We start from the raw sequence: 19,912 nt of genomic DNA on the forward strand, positions 1-19,912 counted from the left end.
GCATGGAAGATGGCAGGATCCCCAAAGACACATTGTACAGCGAGCTCGCCACTGGTATCAGACCCACCGGCCGTCCATGTCTCCGTTATAAAGACGTCTGCAAACGCGACATGAAATCGTGTGACATTGATCACAAGTCGTGGGAGTCAGTTGCCAGCATTCGCCAGAGCTGGCGGGCAGCCATAAAGACAGGGCTAAATTGTGGCGAGTCGAAGAGACTTAGTAGTTGGCAGGAAAAAAGACAGAGGCGCAAGGGGAGAGCCAACTGTGCAACAGCCCCAACAAACAAATTTCTCTGCAGCACCTGTGGAAGAGCCTGTCACTCCAGAATTGGCCTTTATAGCCACTCCAGGCGCTGCTTCACAAACCACTGACCACCTCCAGGCGCGTATCCATTGTCTCTCGAGATAAGGAGGCCCAAAAGAAGAAGACATATCACGCTATTAAAAGGGTACTTATACTGAAATGCACACACTCAATCTTATTTGTGGTGAATTTAGTCTGCATGTACCAAGTTAATAGAAAACTTCATGTTATTCAATACATTAGAATGTGGAGCCAGTCAGCGAGATGCCATTTTTGTGCAGATTCCGACACAACGGCACATCTCTGACAGTAACTTCCTGATCTGAATGTGCATTTGCTGGATGTTGTCAGATTTACTGTCATTGAGTGTCATTAGCCTCACCGTTATCTTCACAGCAAAACCTGGCCCAATATATAAATACTGTATATTGTGCTAACTTTTGTATTTTCGCTGAAAAACTGTAAATTTTCCACCTTGATTTATGAGCAATCAAGATTGTTCCATTGCAAGTATATTTGGGGGATTGATTCTTTAAGTTTGTGCACAGTGTAGCAAAGAGCACTATTCGTGGTGCCTTCTGCTTCTGTACAAAAGACATATATTAGGACAAAATACTGTCTGGATCAAAAACTGAGCCAGCAGCAACTGTTTTAAGTGTTTGAGTAATCCACAGGCAACCACCATCAGGGGTAATTCCACTAACCATTTGTACTCAGTACATAAATTTAATAAGACATTTCAATGTCAAGCACATTTCCTTACAAAAAATGCCTGCTATTGAACACTAACAATATTAAATGTATAAGAGTGGTCTTAATAAACCTTGAGCATAGTGTTATGCTGTTAAAGTGCTGGTTAAAGGTGCCCTTGGAATAAACTTTCCATGTAGAAACCTCCCTAGTGTTACACCATAACGTTCCACTTCATTGACATTACGGGAATACTCCCCGTAAATCACCATTGCCCTATCCACGACACTGAAGAACTTCCAAATGCCATGCTGCAAATAGGTCCGCAGAAAACATGACTCCAAGGGTGCTTTTAACAAGTAATTTTGCATCATACTAGAGACCACAGTAACTAGAATAAAAAATTAAGCAACCCCAGAACAGTATTGACAAAGCCCAAGCACAGGTTGCGTGCTAAGTTTCTCAGGTTGCTCTGGAATGGCTCTCAGGTAGTTCAACACCGACCCCTTACAAAGCAGCCACTCCAGGATTTAAAAAAAAGGATTCATATAGTAGACCTTCACAATGTCATCAAGAGAGCAGCTCAGGAGTGAAGGATACACAATTCCCTGGTCACCATACCAGCTGTAAAATTGGTGTTTTGAAGAAAAACAAATACAATAATGCTGAACCTATTATTTTTCTAAACAGACAAAAAATGCCTGGAACAAGAAGTACTTCCTTTTCTGGCACAGTCAGACTTTCCTTCCACTTCAAAATCTTTAAACTAAAATAATGGGTACAACTTAGTAAACACTGACTCAGGTGAAGCACTGTAAAGGGAACTATGTTGATTTCCAATTCAGCTGGAAGTCCAGAGGTAACACTTTATGAACCGGAAACAAAAATGGTCAAGTTCTGAAATGGACAACAGCCTGTATGTTTCTCATTTAGAATAGAGTTTCACTGAAACAACCCAATTTATGGAGAGTGAGAGTCAGCAAATTCCAGAATAAGTACTATTCATGTCACAGCATAAGCAGGCATCTGGACTGCCAAATCAATCATCATGAGAAATTGAAAAGCTGGTAAAACTAGTTAAAACCTGCAGATGCAAATTATTGGAAAGCATGAAAGTGATCAAGAATTATTGCTGTTGACGGTTTAATTCTTTTCACCCAATCTTCTCCTGTGCAATTCTTCTTGAAAACTAAACCTTCACTGTCCCATTCTGCAAACTTTTTAGGCCTTCCAAGAGTCTGCTAAAGTTTGAAAATAAAAAATTACAAAAGACTTCACGGTCAACTTCCAACACATCAAAATCCTAGCATCTTCGCAATATGAAAATAAAGTTGACAGATGCTGGTAATTGTCTTGAAATATTTCAGCCAAGATTCAATCACTATTGTTGTTTAAGCTTAAATTGTGTGCTGATAATCCTTTCATAAAATAGATATGAAAATACCATTAAAGTGCATTCACCTGGCTTCCAGAGCGGTGTAATAGGAAATGTCAGGGAAGAACATAACACAGGAGCAGCTGTGGTGTGCTAGCAGTTGAACGGCCACTATGTTAACCCAAATAAGAAGAACATGAATCATTACAGGACTCTGGACTGAAGCAAAATGCTCAATTTTTAAAGCTTTTATTAACTAACTTTTGAAAAACTGGATTTAATTTTTAATTAATTCTGGCTTAAAAGGAGCAAGGAAAAACACAAGTACAACTGTATACAGAGCAACATAATAATCAAGGCAATTAAAAGTTTATCATGCAAAATACAAGATAGCAAATGAGAAACTTAAGATATGACCACCAGTTTAAATCATTTGGCCGGGGGGGGGGGGGGGGGGGGGGGGTGTGGTGAGTGCACAGTGATGGTGAGACAATTGGGAAAGATAGATAAATAAAGCAGGGAAACCAAGTGAAAGTAAAAATTGTAAACTGACCAGAACTACAGATATTTCAGGTCCATGCTTGGAACCAACAGTACCAATACCATTTAAAAGGTATCAAACTTGATATGATTAAAAAGAGGCATCACACAAGGTTTGGAGGAGCTTGAAGCTTGCCAATGCTATTTATGCGCATTATAAATACGCAGTGCAAATATAGGGAAGGAAAAGCAATTTTCATTCATTGAGCGAGTTTCTATCCATTGCTCACTATGAAAAAAAATTAGTTACAATTATTAGTTTTAAACTGACACTTAAGAACAGAACTTTTAGCATTTTAATAATGAGAAATTGTGCTATTTTCTACATTAAAACTATATTTTTATCACTTTTTGATGAATTCAGATCTGAAAGTTTGTGTTTACAGTGAAGTTTACAATTTTCCACAATTAATTTGAAAGAAAATGCTTTTTTTAAAAATCAAAATTTGTTGGCAGAGCATCAAATATCCATCTACACAGTTAAAATTAATCAGTTTTTAAAATAAGCAATAAAATACATGGATGCGTGATGTTTAGCACAGTATAGCTTTATAAAATAAGCACTTACACAGCACATTTAATGGACAAAATGCCTCAAGGCAAAGTAGTAGGAAAAGAATGGAATAACAGGCTGGGACAAGAGTTTAGGGGTGATTGAAAGCTGTACTGTTATGATCCCGCGTGGAGACCACTACCAAACGAAAAGAATCAAATCTACCGAATTTAGGAAACAAAAACCAAACAGACAAGAATTCACTTTTATAAATTTTACTCCAACTCTCAAACCAAAACCAACATAGATTAAACATGAACAGTTAAATCATGATCGATGTATATATCTTAAAAGTTTACACGTTAATTAGCAGATGCAAGAAAGGTAGTCCTTGCAGTCTGCTGAACAGCCTTATCAGCAAAATGGCACTGAACAGTTCCACAGTAAAACAAGATCAGGATCTTCAAGTAGTTTTTCCAAGTCCGGTCCTCCAGGATGCAGATATGGAAGTAATGATGTCCTGTCAATAGCAAACGATGCAACCTGCTCTTTAACGGCTCAGTCTGGTCACCTCTCAAACTACCTCGGCCTTCACATCACCGTCCTGACAGCGCAGCACCACAGACAACCAATGGTCAGCCCTCAGTCCAGGCATTTTTCAATAAATACTGCAGACCTTCACAATTCTGAAAACACGTCCTTGGTTAAAAAAACTGTTTGTTTGTCTATCCTAGGTCTGACTTCCAACCTGGAAACAACCCCAGCCCCAAAATCACAAACACAAGCTGTACAGAACTCAGTTTTCACATGAAGACTTGATAACAGTGGCAAAAACGTGAATTTTAAGAAGGTTTTAAAAAAAGAGATAAAAAAAGTAGAGGGGTTTTGGACAGGCGCTCCAAAGATCTGGGCTGTCAGTTTAAACTTCTGCCACCAACAGAATGGCACAGGAAAAGTAGGATACACAGTTGGCCTGCATCAGAAGATGAAAGGGTGCAGAGGTAGGGTGCATAATACCATTCTATGGAACTAAGCTTTATAATGAAGCGCTTGGTATACCAAGCCTCAATTAGAGAGAATGACCAATTATGATGATCCAAACACATTACCTGACATAATCCAGCTCACGTCGGTCCTGGCCTCAGCTCACTAGCAGTACTGGTCTCCTACTTACGTACTGACTTGTTCTGTTCACCGTTACCATAGCAGAACTGTCAGCATTTGTGTGACTGCTATGCACAAACATAATCGTTGTGAAGGAATAGCAGCAATGGAGAGTATAGGACAGGCAAGAGCGTGATCAGACCTGATCTGCTGAGAATATTCACCCAAAGCGAGCTTATAGGACCAACACAACCACAGATTTCAAAGGCTGGAAAGATCACTATACACAGTTCACTATACATTATAAACGCCAGGCCTTAGCGTGCACCAAAAACATGCACCACCCAACATATAGGAAAAGCCACTGAGCCCATTCTAACTCATCCTTCCAAAAAACAAAATGAGACCACCAACAACCTCTCCCCCACCACCCCTTCACACCATCCAGCATTTCTCAACAATTTCAGGGTTTCTGCTTATAATCCCTAACTGTAAATCCAACCTACAAATAACTTCCCATCATTCCTAGATTTACCTTTTGCCAGTTTTAACTTATGATCCCTTGTTCTACTGTCAGTATAATTGAAGCAATGATACAGATTTGTCATTCCTATATTTGCTTAATTATCATGTATTTTTGGGAGGTCTCCTCTCTCTCATTTTTTCAGGGTGGAATAGCCCAACTTTCTTCAGTCTTTGCTGATGAATACTACCTTTTTCACCAGAGACCAGTACCCTTGCTCTTCTCTGCAGCCTCCAGACTTGAATGTCTCCCACGGTGTAATCTAACTAGAATACTCTAAGCATATTGTCCCCTGAACATGTACTTCACTTTTTTTGGCTGTATAATTCTGCATTCTCATCACCTGATCAGTCACTGTACATCGATTAACACCTATTTTATTACTTCTTCTTTGGCCTCCTTGTCTCAGTAGACAATGGGTAAGTGCCTGGAGGAGGTCAGTGGTTTGTGAAGCAGCGCCTGGAGTGGCTAAAAAGGCCAAGTCGAGAGTGACAGACTCTTCCACAGGTGCTGCAGATAAAATTGGTTGTCGGGGTTGTTACACAGTTGGCTCTCTCCTTGCACTTCTGTCTTTTTTCCTGCCAACTGCTAAGTCTCTTCGACTCGCCACACTTTAGCCCCGCCTTTATGGCTGCCCACCAGCTCTGGCAATCGCTGGCAACTGACTCCCACGACTTGTGATCAATGTCACAGGATTTCATGTCGCGTTTGCAGACATCTTTAAAGCAGAGACATGGACGGCCAGTGGGTCTGATACCAGTGACGAGCTCGCTATACAATGTGTCCTTGGGGATCCTGCCATCGTCCATGCGGCTCACATGGCCAAGCCATCTCAAGCGCCACTGGCTCAGTAGGGTGCATATGTTGGGGATGTTGGTCGCCTCGAGGACTTCTGTGTTGGAGATATGGCCCTGCCACCTGATGCCAAGGATTCTCCGGAGGCGGCGAAGATGGAATGAATTGAGACGTCGCTCTTGGCTGACATACATTGTCCAGGCCTCGCTGCCGTACAGCAAGGTACTGAAGACACAGGCTTGCTACACTCGGACTTTTGTGTTCCGTGTCAGTGCGCCATTTTCCCACAGCCTCTTGGCCAGTCTGGACATAGCAGTGGAAGCTTTTCCCAAGCGTTTGTTGATTTCTGCATCGAGAGACAGGTTACTGGTGATAGTTGAGCCTAAGTAGGTGAACTCTTGAACCACTTCCAGAGCGTGGTCGTCGATATTGATGGATGGAGCATTTCTGACGTCCTGTCCCATGATGTTAGTTTTCTTGAGGCTGATGGTTCGGCCAAATTCATTGCAGGCAGCCGCAATCCTGTCAATGAGACTCTGCAGACACTCTTCAGCGTGAGATGTTAATGCAGCATCGTCAGCAAAGAGGAGTTCCCTGATGAGGACTTGCCGTACTTTGGTCTTCGCTCTTAGACAGGCAAGGTTGAACAACCTGCCACCTGATCTTGTGTGGAGGATAATTCCTTCTTCTGAAGACTTGAACGCATGTGAGAGCAGCAGGGAGAAGATGATCCCAAACAGTATAGGTGCAAGAACACGGCCCTGTTTCACGCCACTCAGGATAGGAAAGGAGTCTAATGAGGCGCCACTATGCTGAATTGTGCCTTTCATATTGTCATGGAATGAGGTGATGATACTTAGTAGCTTTGGTGGACATCCGATCTTTTCCAGTAGTCTGAAGAGACCGCGTCTGCTGACTTTGGTGAGATCAATAAAAGCAACTGTTGTTCGCGGCATTTCTCCTGTAGCTGGTGAAGGGAGAACAGCAGGTCAATGGTGGATCTCTCTGCTCGAAAGCCACACAGTGCCTCAGGGTAGACACGCTCAGCCAGTTTCCGAAGCCTGTTTAAAGCGACTCGAGCGAAGACTTTCCCCACTATGCTGAGCAGGGAGATTCCATGGTAGTTGTTGCAGTCACCGCGGTCACCCTTGTTCTTATAGAGGGTGATGATATTGGCATCGCGCATGTCCTGAGGTACTGCTCCCTTGTCCCAGCACAGGCAAAGCAGTTCATACAGTGCTGAGAGTATAGCAGGCTTGGCACTCTTGATTATTTCAGGGGTAATGCTGTCATTCCCAGAGGCTTTTCTGCTGGCTAGAGAATCAACGACATCACTGAGTTCCGATTTTGATGGCTGTACGTCCAGCTCATCCATGACTGGCAGAGACTGGACTGCATTGAGGGCTATCTCATTGACATCATTTTCCCTGGAGTACAGTTCTAGGTAGTGCTCCACCCAGCGGTCCATTTGCTTGCGTTGGTCAGTGAATGTATCCCGATTTAGATTTGAGGGGGGGGGCGATCTTCTTGATGGTTGGCCCAAAAGCTCTCTTAATGCCATCATACATTCCTCTGATGTTTCCGGTGTCAGAGGCCAGCTGAATATGACTGCATAGGTATTGCCGGTAGTCATTTGCGCAGTGCCTGGCTGTTCTTTGTGCAGCGCTTCTGGCTGCTTGAAGTTCTATGGATGTTAACTCGCTGGGGGCTTTCTTGTAGTTCAGCAATGCAATGCGCTTAGCGGCTATGATAGGCTCCAGCTCTTCGAAGTGAGATTGAAACCAGTCTGCATTCCGCTTCACACGTTTACCATAGGTGGTCATTGCTGAGTCATAGATGGTGTCTCTGGTGTGGGCCCACTTGGTCTCTGCATCCCCTGTAGGAGTGTTCTGAAGGGCTTTTTCAAGTGAATTTAGAAACTTATGTAATAGCTGGGGATGAGAAATTCTGCTAGTGTTGATGTGCGGGCGGCCCTTCTGCTTGGAGTGATGCAGCTTCTTTAGTTTGAGTCTAACCTCGCTGCACTCCAGGGAGTGGTCGGTGTCGCAGTCCGCACTGTGGAAGCTGCGTGTGATTTGAATGCTGTTTAAAGAGGCTCGCCTTGTGACGATGAGGTCTAGCTGGTGCCGACGACGTGATCTTGGGTGCCTCCAAGAAACCTAATGACTGGATTTAGTGTGAAAGAACGAGTTGGTGATGCAGAGGTTATGATAGGTACACAACTCAAGCAGTCTCTGTCCATTCTCATTCATCCTTCCAATGCCATAGCGCCCAAGGCAGGAGGGCCATGAGTCATGGTCGGCCCCAACCCTGGCATGAAAGTCCCCCAGCAGGAACAGGTGTTCGGTATTGGGGATGCTACTAATGATATTATGGAGTTCCTCGTAGAACTGGTCTTCAGCTTCAGGTGGGGAGCAGAGTGTTGGAGCATAGATGCTGAGTAGGTGTACTGTACCAGAGACGGTGAAGTCGGATGGACAGTATGCGTTACGAGCAATTGGATGGTGGCTCTATCATGCTGAGCAAGGAGTTTCTGATGGCGAAGCCCACTCCATGCTGTCTTGGTTCTTCAGGATCCCTACCCTGCCAGAAGAAGGTGTAGTCTTGCTCTCTTACAGATCCGCTCGCAGGGAGGCATGTCTCCTGAAGTGCTGCAATGTCCACATTGAGTCGACCGAGTTCGTTGTTAATGATGGCAGTCTTCCAAGAATCGTTGATTTGTGTAAGGTCTTCCGACAGGCTAGGACACATAGCTCTGACATTCCAGCTTGCAAAACGAAGGGTTGGTAGCTTCTTTCCTTTTTTTGTCATGCTGTTTGGTGTGGTGTTACAGTCCACTTGTCAGGCAATGACCCTGAGCTCCAAGCAGCCATTGAAGCAGGTGGACTGTGGCGGGACAGAACCTTACTGACCGGGGGCTGCCCAGTTTGAGGCGGGCGGTAGCTGTCCAGTGAGATGCGATGACCTCCCCCACCGACAAAGGCAACCTGTGGCGCCCAATCTCTGCGCCAATTGAGCTGGACTTATAACCCATAACTGCTGCCTTCCGTGTTGTTTTGGTCGCTGTGAGGCGACTATGGAGTGACCTCTCCATAGACCAGGCGCATGCCTGGGTGGATGTATGGAGGTTGTGAGTTGCCCAAACGTCAAAACCCCCCTCTCGGCCTTCCTGGTGGGGTCCAAAGGAGTGCAGAGCACGACATTTGGCACCAGTATGGCTGCAGGAACTGCCGGAAACATGCCAAAGGTGACATATGACCGTCTTCGGGGTTCTGCTCCAGATTTTCTGTTATGGTCTACTCCCTTAGCCTTGGTCTCTCCCGAGACGCCCACAAGGCAGTGGGGTTTTTAGGGTCCCTGCTCAGGGGTAGGTGGATGCTGGTGGGAGGAGGTGGGGGGAAGGGGGTGCGGGGGGGGGCGGAGAAGGGGTGCGGTGGGAAGGGGTGGAGGAAAGGGGGTGTGGGGGAGCTGGGAAGGCGGCTACAAGGGGTAGGGGAGGGGGTGCGAGGGGGAGCTGAGAAGGGGGCTGCAGGGGGTCGGGGAGTGGGTGCAGGGGAAGGGGGTGCGAGGGGGGTGAGCTGGGAGGGGGGGAGCGGGGGTGCAGGTAATAAAACATTTCATCAGTTCCCACCATTGCTCACAGTACTTGATGCTATTTGATCCACTAACCGATTTTTGATTTCTCTCAGAGAGAGATGGTCAAATCCAACGGACAGTGTACTAATAACTTTAAAATTTGGCCCTGCAGCTTGTAAAACCTCATCGGCAATCTTGTCCGTTAACATACAGCACAGGCCATGTGCTCCTGCAATTCCCTTCAGCACGGAATTTCCACGTATTGGAACTTCCACGCAGTTCTCCACCTCCTCCAGGTTTAGAACAGTAATCCTCATGAGGCTGGAGCTGAGCATCAGCTCGTTTTTGTGAGCCGGCCACATGGATTTTGGTGCCGTGTTCACGAAGAAAATCCAAGTGTCGCCCGTGGAAATTTGGCCGTCCAGAGTGTCGAGCGTGAAGGGCAGCGCGGCCATGCTATTTTACTATTACTACATTTATTTTAAGGGACAAGGGCCAAAGGCAGATATATGGAGTGGGGTCGCAAATCAACCTATAATCTCACTGAAGGGCAGAACAGGCTCGAAGGAGGGAGCTAAATGGATCCTGTTCCTAAGGTCCTACAGGCCTCAATTTTTTTCCGTAATATTTTATATTTATCCAACTTAATTCTTACCTGTTACTGTTCTGTCCACTTATATATTATACCAAATTCATTCTGAATGTCCCTGGCTACTTCCTCAGATTTAACTGCTGCCATGCCTACAACCGCCCACCCATTACCAACCCCAACCCTCAGATTTGTATCATATGTGAATCTGACTGGTTTTACGTCAGGCTTCTCAATCTAAATTAAAGTTGTTATGGTACATTGGAAACAGAAGGGATACAACATCAATCCTTGGAGCCCTCCACTCAGCTTTTTCCCCACCCTGACATCAATCATCGAAAATACCACTGCTTCTCATCTTTTAGGCAATTTCTTACCCATTCTAGGCTCTACCTTGATACCTCACTTATTCAGCTGAAGTCTCGGCTTTTTGTACATAACTTTGTGAAAAGCATTTTGGAAGTTTAAAGTCCATCTGGGAAACCTCTTTTTCAAAAAAAATTATGATTTGTTAAACAGGATCTTTCCCTTCTAAATCTATGCTGGCTATTTACTAGGTCAAGATCATACTGGTAATCCTCAACTTCACTCCTGATAAATAATTCCATTATTTCATTTGGTATTGATGTTTTAGAGATACAGCACTGAAACAGGCCCTTCAGCCCACCGAGTCTGTGCCAACCATCAACCACCCATTTTTACTAATCCTACACTAATTCCATATTCCTACCACATCCCCACCTACCTATACTATGGGCAATTTATAATGGCCAATTAACCTATCAACCTGCAAGTCTTTCGCATGTGGGAGGAAACCGGAGCACCGGAGGAAACCCACGCAGACACAGGGAGAACTTGCAAACTCCACACAGGCAGGACCCAGAATTGAACCCGGGTCGCTGGAGCTGTGAGGCTGCGGTGCTAACCACTGCGCCGCTGTTATATCTCCCTCCTATCCACCATTACTCTATATGTGTTTTTACGAAGTGCAAGAAATAGTTGTAGCAATACCTGTTCTTTATTATATACCTGTGTCCAAACTTTTTTTAAACCTATGCCAGATCAGTAACAGGCAAGATTGATGGCAGGGCTAAAGGTATATTAACTACTGTAGCAATGCCAAATTTTCTGAGATACCACAATGCATGGACAAAATAGAGGCACTAAGATGTCGAAAATAAAGCATCAAAGGTAATCTTTCCTAAAAGATTAAGCTAAGTCTACCCATCCAGTGATTGTTGCTACTTACAAAGCAAATCATACAAAATATAGGTGATACAAGAGGTTGCACCCAATTTCTTCCAAGTTTATAATTTTGACCTATGAATATGGCATTTACAGTTTGAGAAACATTTTGAAACGATCCTTCATTGCATTTCTCTTTGGTACAGGACAAATTCCACAAATATTGTTCACAGACTCCAATGTGTTAATTAAGCTGGGTAAAACAGCTGTCTGAAACGGAATAAAAGCAAAATACTGCGGATGCTGGAAATCTGAAATAAAAACAAGAAATGCCGGAAATACTCAGCAAGTCATCTGTGGAGAGAGAAGCAGAGTTAACGGTTCAGGTCAGTGACCCTTCTTCAGAACCAGCAGAGATTAGAAATGTGAAAGGGGCTTTAAGCAAGTAAAGCGGGGGTGGGGCAAGAGATGACAAGGAGGTTTGGATAGGACAAGGTCAGAGAGAATAACCCACCAGAAGGTCATGGAGCAAAGGCAAACAATATGTTAATGGTGTGTTGAAAGACAAAGCATTAGTACAGATAGGGTGTTAATGGACTGAAAACTGAAAAGCCACAAGCACAAATATGAAAAAAGGTGGGTAGGCAAACTGAACAAACTAAGATAAAATAAAATAAACAAAAACATATTTTAAAAAAACTAAAACTAAAAGTAAATCACGCTGCAGCTGTATAGAACTTCATGCCTCAGCTGTACAGAACTTTAGTTAGGCCACACTTAGAATATTGCGTCCAATTCTGGTCGCCACACTACCAGAAGGACGTGAAGGCTTTGGAGAGGGTACAGAAGAGGTTTACCAGGATGTTGCCTGGTCTGGAGGGCATTAGCTATGAGGAGAGGTTGGATAAACTCGGATTGTTTTCACTGGAACGACGGAGGTGGAGGGGCGACATGATAGAGGTTTACAAAGTTATGAGCGGCATGGACAGAGTGGATAGTCAGAAGCTTTTTCCCAGGGTGGAAGAGTCAGTTACTAGGGGACATAGGTTTACGGTGAGAGGGGCAAAGTTCAGAGGGGATGTGCGAGGCAAGTTCTTTACACAGAGGGTGGTGAGTGCCTGGAACTTGCTGCGGAGGTGGTGGAAGCAGGTACGATAGCGACGTTTAAGAGGCATCTTGATAAATACATGAATAGGATGGGAATAGAGGGATACGGTCCCCAGAAGTGCAGAAGGTTTTAGTTTAGGCAGGCATTAAGATCGGTGCAGGCTTGGAGGGCCGAATGGCCTGTTCCTGTGCTGTACTGTTCTTTGTTTGTTCTTTGTAAAATGAGGGGCCCGTCATGCTCTGAAATTATTGAACTCAACGTTCAGTCCGGCAGGCTGTAGTGTGCCTAATCGGTAAATGAGATGCTGTTCCTCGAGCTTGCGTTGATGTTCACTGGAACACTGCAGCAATCCCAGGACAGAGATGTGAGCATGAGAGCAGGGGGAGTGTTGAAATGGTAAGGTCCCCTTGTTCTCACTTTCCACCCCATCAGCCACCATATCCAAGGGTCACTGACCTGAAATGTTAACTCTGCTTCACTCTCACAGATGCTGTCACACCTGCTGAGTATTGCCAGCATGTCTTGTTTTTATGTCTGAAATGGAAGTTTGTCTTCCAAAAATTCATCCCAAATTTCTAAGTAACATTTTTAAATGTATTTTTAAATTTTTAAAAGAAATTACCAACCAATTTGGATAAATAACTGCTTCATGTATATTTTAAACAAAGTTGAACTGAATGTTAGTCACCAACTGATTATGAAATTAAAAGTATTTAATTATTGAAAGGTATTTTATCCAGAGAAAAATACAGATCCTAGAGAGTTTTGGATCACAGATTTTACTGCCTGTTGAGATATGGTGGCCATAGGTTCAAATAAAAAATATACTGACAGTTAGAAATGATCAAATATCAAGAATATGCAATTTTGAATCAAAACTAGTCACATGCTTGTCATTTTATCAGTTTATTCAACACAAGTCACTTTCAAGATTTTAAGCTTGTCATTACTTAAGACTTAAATACCCTGAATATTATATACTGAATAATGAAAACTTATATTCAACAGATGAAAATGACTTTTCATGCTCATTGGCCTGGGATCAGCATGCATAATTTTGCCCAGAAACCATAATCTTAAGAAACATACAAGTTTTGTCCTAGCTATGAGTTACTGCTTTTAGCATGTCCTTTCCTTACACCTTGTTTTTCCTAGTTTGCTTTTCGATACTACACTATTTGTCTTACTTTTTCAGTTTCTAGTTCTTTAAACCAAAACTGCATCCACTTAAAAACTTTTCAAAGTTTATTCTCCAGCCAGAATCGACTATACAGTTACTAAGTCCATTACATCACGACAAAATATTACCTACTCATTCAGAACTACAATCCTGTAGTTTTTCTTTCCGGGAATATGTGGTGTGTCTTTAAGGCTGGAAAAGGAGCCGTATACTGCTTTAAGAACCAGCAAGCCTCAGGAATTATAGAAAATGCATTTTGGTTGCCGATGGATACAACTATACGGAGAGGGAACCAACCAGCTTCAGAGAATGCATCCTGGTTACCCGGCAACAGCCATTCAGGAACCCAGGACCGGATATACAATGTTGCAATTATTTTTTGAACTGGCTTTTTAGTTGAAGACAGCCTGTGCCAAGAGAAGACAGACAGACAGCTGGTGTTAGCACCTGAAAGAGCTCCCAGCTATTTAAACTGAAGGAAGAGAATTGTCAATTTAATTATTACCTCTCAAAATTCTAAAAAAAGTCAAGCCAAAACAAAGATCTCTGATAATTTAAACTGAAGGAAGGGAAGTTAGACTGTGACAGTCTTTTATCCCTTAAAAACTCTAAAGTCAGATTGATTCTATTGAACATTTGCAAGCTGTTAATTTGTTGAAATCCATTGCTGGAGAAGGAAAGCATCACTTACTGCTGGAATTAGACTATGGACTGTTCTACTGTTGAACCTTTTTCCCCCCCATCGGATGGCTGTGAGGACTTCAAACAACACTGGACTGTAAATTTACAAGGACTCTTAATTGTTTCTATTTTAAATGTTGTTTATATCTTCATAGCATTTAAGAATTTAGTTTTTTTAATTAAACTGTTCATTTAAAGACACCTGGTTTGGTTAGCCTCATTCAGGGGTTAATAGATGGTACAATTTGGCTGGGTCTTTCTTTAATTTGGAAACTTTAAAATGATATGTTAGGCAGTCTGTGGAGGGATGGGATTGAATTAACAGTGTGTTTCTCCCACCACAATCAAAATCGTATATTTTGATTGGGGGCTTTGACTGGAGTGGTCGGTCGTAACACAATCCAAAACGACAATCTAACACAACAAGCAATTATACAAAAACCAAATACTGCAGATGCTGGAATTCTGACAAAAACAGAAAATGCTGGAAATACTGAGCAGGTCTGGCAGCATCTGTGTAGAGAGAGAGAGAGTGTGTGTGTGTGCATGAGCATTTCAGAACAGGGTCATCAACCTGAAATGTTAGCTCTGTTTCTCTCTCCACACATGCTGCCTGACATGCTGAATATTTTCAGCATTTTCTGTTTTTATAACAACTTGCATTTATTTTGCAGCTTTAATGCAGAAAAACACTGCACAGCATTTCAGAAACAGGAGAAAAAAAACTGTCAAAACAAAAGAGGAGAGATTAGTACGGGTAAACATACAGTTGGACAAATAATTGCATTTTAGGGAGGGTCTTAATGGAGAAAAGAGAGAACCGAGAGGCAGAGGGGTCTAGGGAGATAATCCAGAGGGTGGGACCCAGATGAAAGACATAGTGTGTCACTGCGTGGAAGCTGATCCCATTACACAGACAATCTTGTCAATGGTCAGCATTCAGATGAGAAATAGAAGGGCCAAGGATAGATCTTACAGGAGTCCCAAGTTGACAATATGAGAAATGGGAACAGAAACCATAGTTAGAGATGCTTTGGCTAGAATCGGTACTTAAGAGTGGATCCAAGCAATGATAGTTCCATGCAGCTGGTCAATGAAGACAGTACTGGGAGTAGGTTGGTGTTGGCTTTTATATGTGCCCTTTTCTGTTGTGCTACTGTATTATTTTTAAATAGGCGGAGCAGACACATGAATTTTTCACCTTTTATCCTTAGTCATAAATATGAACAGCATTGCATAAATTTCACACATGCAGTTAGCTGTTTTCTGATGCAAGGAATGTCATTTTGGATAAGCAGTGTCAAAGGGCACTGCTAATCTCCTTATCTCAGCCAGCTCAGCCCACTGTAGACACCCCATGTGGTCAAGCCTCTGACCAAGATGCCAACGCCACAAGCAGTTTTTGTTCACCGCAGGCAGTAGTACAGCCTAAAAGAATGAGAGAAAAGTCTATTCTTGAAGATTGCTGTCAGTCTGAACATTTATACTAAGGGTTGTCTCTGGTAATGATTTGGCCAAAGAAAACCAAGTACTAAAAAGCAGCATAAATCTTACAACATAAAGGGCTTAGTGAACATTAAATTTGCTTGAATTTGTTCACTCTGTGACTTTATTACATTGCAAATGTGACACATTTGTGGGCCCACAAACTCTAGTAATCTCTAAATTGCTTTATATCTCATAGCTTTAAAAAAGCCATGAAGGCTGCCCTGATGATTTAGTTGAGATATGAATTGCCCAGTGAATCAAAAAGACCAGACAGATCTCAGGTTCAATACCTGGTCTGTGATGAATTAATCAATCTCAGTGGACAGCAAGCTGAAGTACTACAATTTCCCTGGATACCCTGCTGTTTCGTATTCTCCTTTGAAAAGTGCACTGCCCTGAAACTCTACGAACATGCTACCCTGTCCCTTGATTGACCAGCATTAAGTTCACATCAAGTACAAAAGAAATGATTCAGAGGTTCTCAGGATTGAGTTTCATGGGTCCCGATTGCCTGGACATTTGGATCATCAGCCCAAGGCATTGCATTATCATCTTCAGGTGACCCTGAAAGCGGATATCCAACTGAGGGAACAGAAAATGAAGGCACGAGAGCTAGAAAAGCTACCTCCCACCAGATATATGTGCCTTTCACTGATGCTATCACTCTGCCCTCCTGCAAGTAGCCACAGACATTTCAGGTCAACAAAGAACAAACCTTCAGCCCCTTTTACTTGATCTTGGTGCCTGGGAAATGGGTGTTCCATGGGGCAAAAGTCAAAAAAGTGAGCACCCTTACCTCTTTTTACATTGCAGACATTTTACTCTCATGTTGCAAAATAGCTGCTAATATTTTAAAGCTCTGTATCGTTACAGCAGAGATTCCACTACAAATGATATCAAATAAATAGCAAAAAAGTCACTTGATCCAAGTTAATCGCATTGCACTGTAAAATTCAGTTGATAAAACAGAACAATTAAAGATTAATACAAAATTCTGAATAGGACAAAGAAAAATGAAGAGCAATGACAATGAGAGATTTGAGAAAGGAAACAGGGGGGGAAATACATTTAAAAGCCAACCAATGGTACAATGTGTATCCTATATACATGGTTATAAATCAATGCACAATGTGTTCAATTGTGGATCATAATAAACTTCAAATCACCTTCTGCAATAACCAACTTATATTCAGTTACCATTATTCTCTTTTCATAAACTTTTTTCTTTCCCATTCCTTTTTTTTGAGAAGTTTTGCAATAACATGGGTACATAGTGTACTCGAGGACTGGAAATATGAAACTAAAAGTGGATACAATGTTAACCTCAGAACTCACTAAGAAAGGTTAACTCAGTAACTAGTCTCACCAATTTGGAATGTGCATAACTTACTTTACATACACCATGTGTTAGAAACATCTAAAATCAGCCTTACCCAAATTTAATTCTACAAATATTCTATTTCAATCAATTCTGACACTTTGAAATTTGATGAGTTTTATTATTTATGAAAATTACAATTAAAACAGAACATGTACGTTACTTGAAAAAAAAACCTCTGGGATTCTCAACAGCCCTTCTTACTTGGAAACAAATCCCAAACTATTTCTAACCTTTAACAGCAGGTCATCACTGAGGTTCATACATGATTTTGACTATGTTTACTTACTATATTTCATTTTTGGAAAGAAAAAATATAAGAGGTGGTTTTGTTTTTTTCCTCACTTTTCTCACAAACTTTTCCTCCCCCACCTCTCTTTAAAGTTCTTTTCTGTGGTATGATTTCATATTTTACTCAGTTCATCGTTATTCATGGGTGAACAGCATCACATATTACCCCATCTGCAATCATGCTCAAGAATTCAAAGCAGGAACCTTGGCCAATTTGCAATTCACTTACCCAAAGAATTGGGATCATTTGAAGTGCCCCCACTGCTGTCCAGCAAACAACTTGTATTACATTCTAAAATATCTCAAGGCACTTTCACAAGATTATCAAACAAAATTTGACATCTAGCGATAAAGGTCAGTTAGGATTTATATGGCTCAACCACTCATATGCTGAAACATCAGGATTATAAAACTTTCACAACCTGCAACTCCTCTTAACTACAATACTTTTGAAAATTGCTAACAGTCAACTGGCTCAGTACCCAATTATATTAACATGTCCCAGCCCTGGAACAAAGATTTTTTCAATAACTAACCCAAAATTGGAGTTAAAATATTGTTAGAAGTAATATCTACCCTCCCCAAAACTTAACATACTAACTTATTTTTAGCAATCTGTTGCCCTTAGGGGAAAAAAAATTATTTCTGGATTCATTCAACAGTATAGCATCATTTAAACTATTTTGATGTTTACTAGGCAATTCAAATAATGAGATATAAGGGAAGTGTTGGCTATGTTCATCCTCTAAAAACATTTTAACCTGCAGGAGGAAAAGCGTCAAAATTTCTTCAAATCAGGTATTCGGACTCGTTAGTTTACTGAAACGTATAATTTATTATATGAAGTGTGTATAAACTGGAAAGAATATTAGTGTTGGCACATAGGTCAACAAAATAAACAAGCTATTAAGAAACCAACACAAAAAAGTGGCAGTACTCGCGTTATCAGTAATAAAATATAGTTTCGCACAATGAATGGGAGTAAAGATTTTAGAACTATTCGTGGCACACGTTTTCAGGAGAAACCGTGTACGGTCAAAGCGAACTGCCACCTTCATATTGTAGAGAAACAAAAGCTGTGTCCAACAACGCGGCGTAACCGTCAAGAAAATAATAAATGCACGTGTGTTCCTCCTTTTGGATCATGCAAGTTACATTAGGTTGTGGCAAACAGCTGAGATGAGTGAAAGTGTGTGTTTTTTAGCGCCCACTATGTTAGGAAACAGCTATTCCTCCACTGATAGGCGGGCGAAATACCACAGGCGGCAGCAACAGTAGCCGATCCAGCTCGGATCGCCCATGCCCGCGCTCTTTTTTTGCCTTTCTATTTTCTGCTGCTGCTGCTGGTGGTGGTGCAGTAGTGGCTTCACATAAATAACCTTCGCAGCAACAAAAAAAAATCAACCCAAAGACCAAACTAAATGCAATGAGAAACCTCGCGGAAGAGACCACGGGGTGACAAATTGCACAATAAGGCGAGGAAGGGCTAATTAATTGTGAGTTGACCCGCCCAAAGGCGCGCTGCCTCGCCTTTAATCTCGCCGTCCGGTTCTCTCGGTGAAGCGACAACAAGCAAACATGGCGCCGGCGGTCAGTCCGCCCGCTCTGCAGGCCCCGACCGTCCGAGGCGGCTCTCTCAGGCCGCCACCGCCGCCACTCGGCCTCGCAGCTTCATCATCAATAACCATCAGAAGGGCTGACTCACCGCCTGCTTATCCCGACCCAAGAGCCGAAACAGTTAGCACCGTCCACCCGCCAGCATTATTATTTTTTTGCCGCTGCCGCTGCTGCTACTGCGCACTGGGGAGCTGGCGTCAACCCGCGTGAGCATCATGGGTAACAGAGGCAGCTCCAGCGCGCGCGAAGCCTCCTCTCTGCAGCGTGCCAGGCTGCAGCAGGGCATGAGGCTGCAGCAGGGCATGAATCTGCAAGGGGACATGAGGCTGGAGCTGAGCATGAGGCTGCAGCAGGGCATGAATCTGCAAGGGGACATGAGGCTGGAGCTGAGCATGAGGCTGCAGCAGGGCATGAATCTGCAAGGGGACATGAGGCTGTAGCTGAGCATGAGGCTGCAGCAGGGCATGAATCTGCAAGGGGATATGAAGCTGCAGCAGGGCATGAAGCTGCAAGGGGACATGAGGCTGCAGCAGGGCATGAAGCTGCAGGGGACATGAGGCTGCAGCAGGGCATGAAGCTGCAAGGGGGCATGAGGCTGCAAGGGGACATGAGCCTGCAGCTGGGCATGAGGCTGCAGGGGACATGAGGCTACAAGGGGACATGAGGCTGCAACAGGGCATGAGGCTGCAAAGGGACATGAGGCTACAAGGGGACATGAGCCTGCAGCTGGATATGAGGCTCCATCAGGACATGAGGCTGCAGTAGGACATTGGGATGCAACAGGGCATGAAGCTGCAAGGGGACATGAGGCTGCAAGGGGACATGAGCCTGCAGCTGGACATGAGGCTGCAGTAGGACATTGGGATGCAGCTGGGCATGAGGCTGCAAGGGGACATGAGGCTGCAGCTGGACATGAAGCTGCAAGGGGACATGAGGCTGCAGATGGGCATGAAGCTGCAAGGGGACATGAGGCTGCAGCTGGGCATGAGGCTG

At 43.2% G+C, this 19,912-nt stretch overlaps 1 protein-coding gene across 4 annotated transcripts in view; it reads right to left on the bottom strand.

The window, feature by feature from the left end:
- Positions 1-19,111, bottom strand: part of znf280d (zinc finger protein 280D) — a 114,295-nt gene extending 95,184 nt beyond the window's left edge. For all 4 annotated transcript variants that reach the window (XM_068017855.1, XM_068017852.1, XM_068017851.1 and 1 more), the window contains exon 1: positions 19,008-19,111. The gene's annotated coding sequence lies outside the window, so the exon portion shown is untranslated. The remainder of the gene's footprint in view (positions 1-19,007) is intronic.
- Positions 19,112-19,912: the final 801 nt, after the last annotated feature.

The sequence above is a fragment of the Heterodontus francisci genome, chromosome 38, assembly GCF_036365525.1.
Source record: "Heterodontus francisci isolate sHetFra1 chromosome 38, sHetFra1.hap1, whole genome shotgun sequence".
In the NCBI taxonomy this organism is placed as follows: domain Eukaryota; kingdom Metazoa; phylum Chordata; class Chondrichthyes; order Heterodontiformes; family Heterodontidae; genus Heterodontus; species Heterodontus francisci.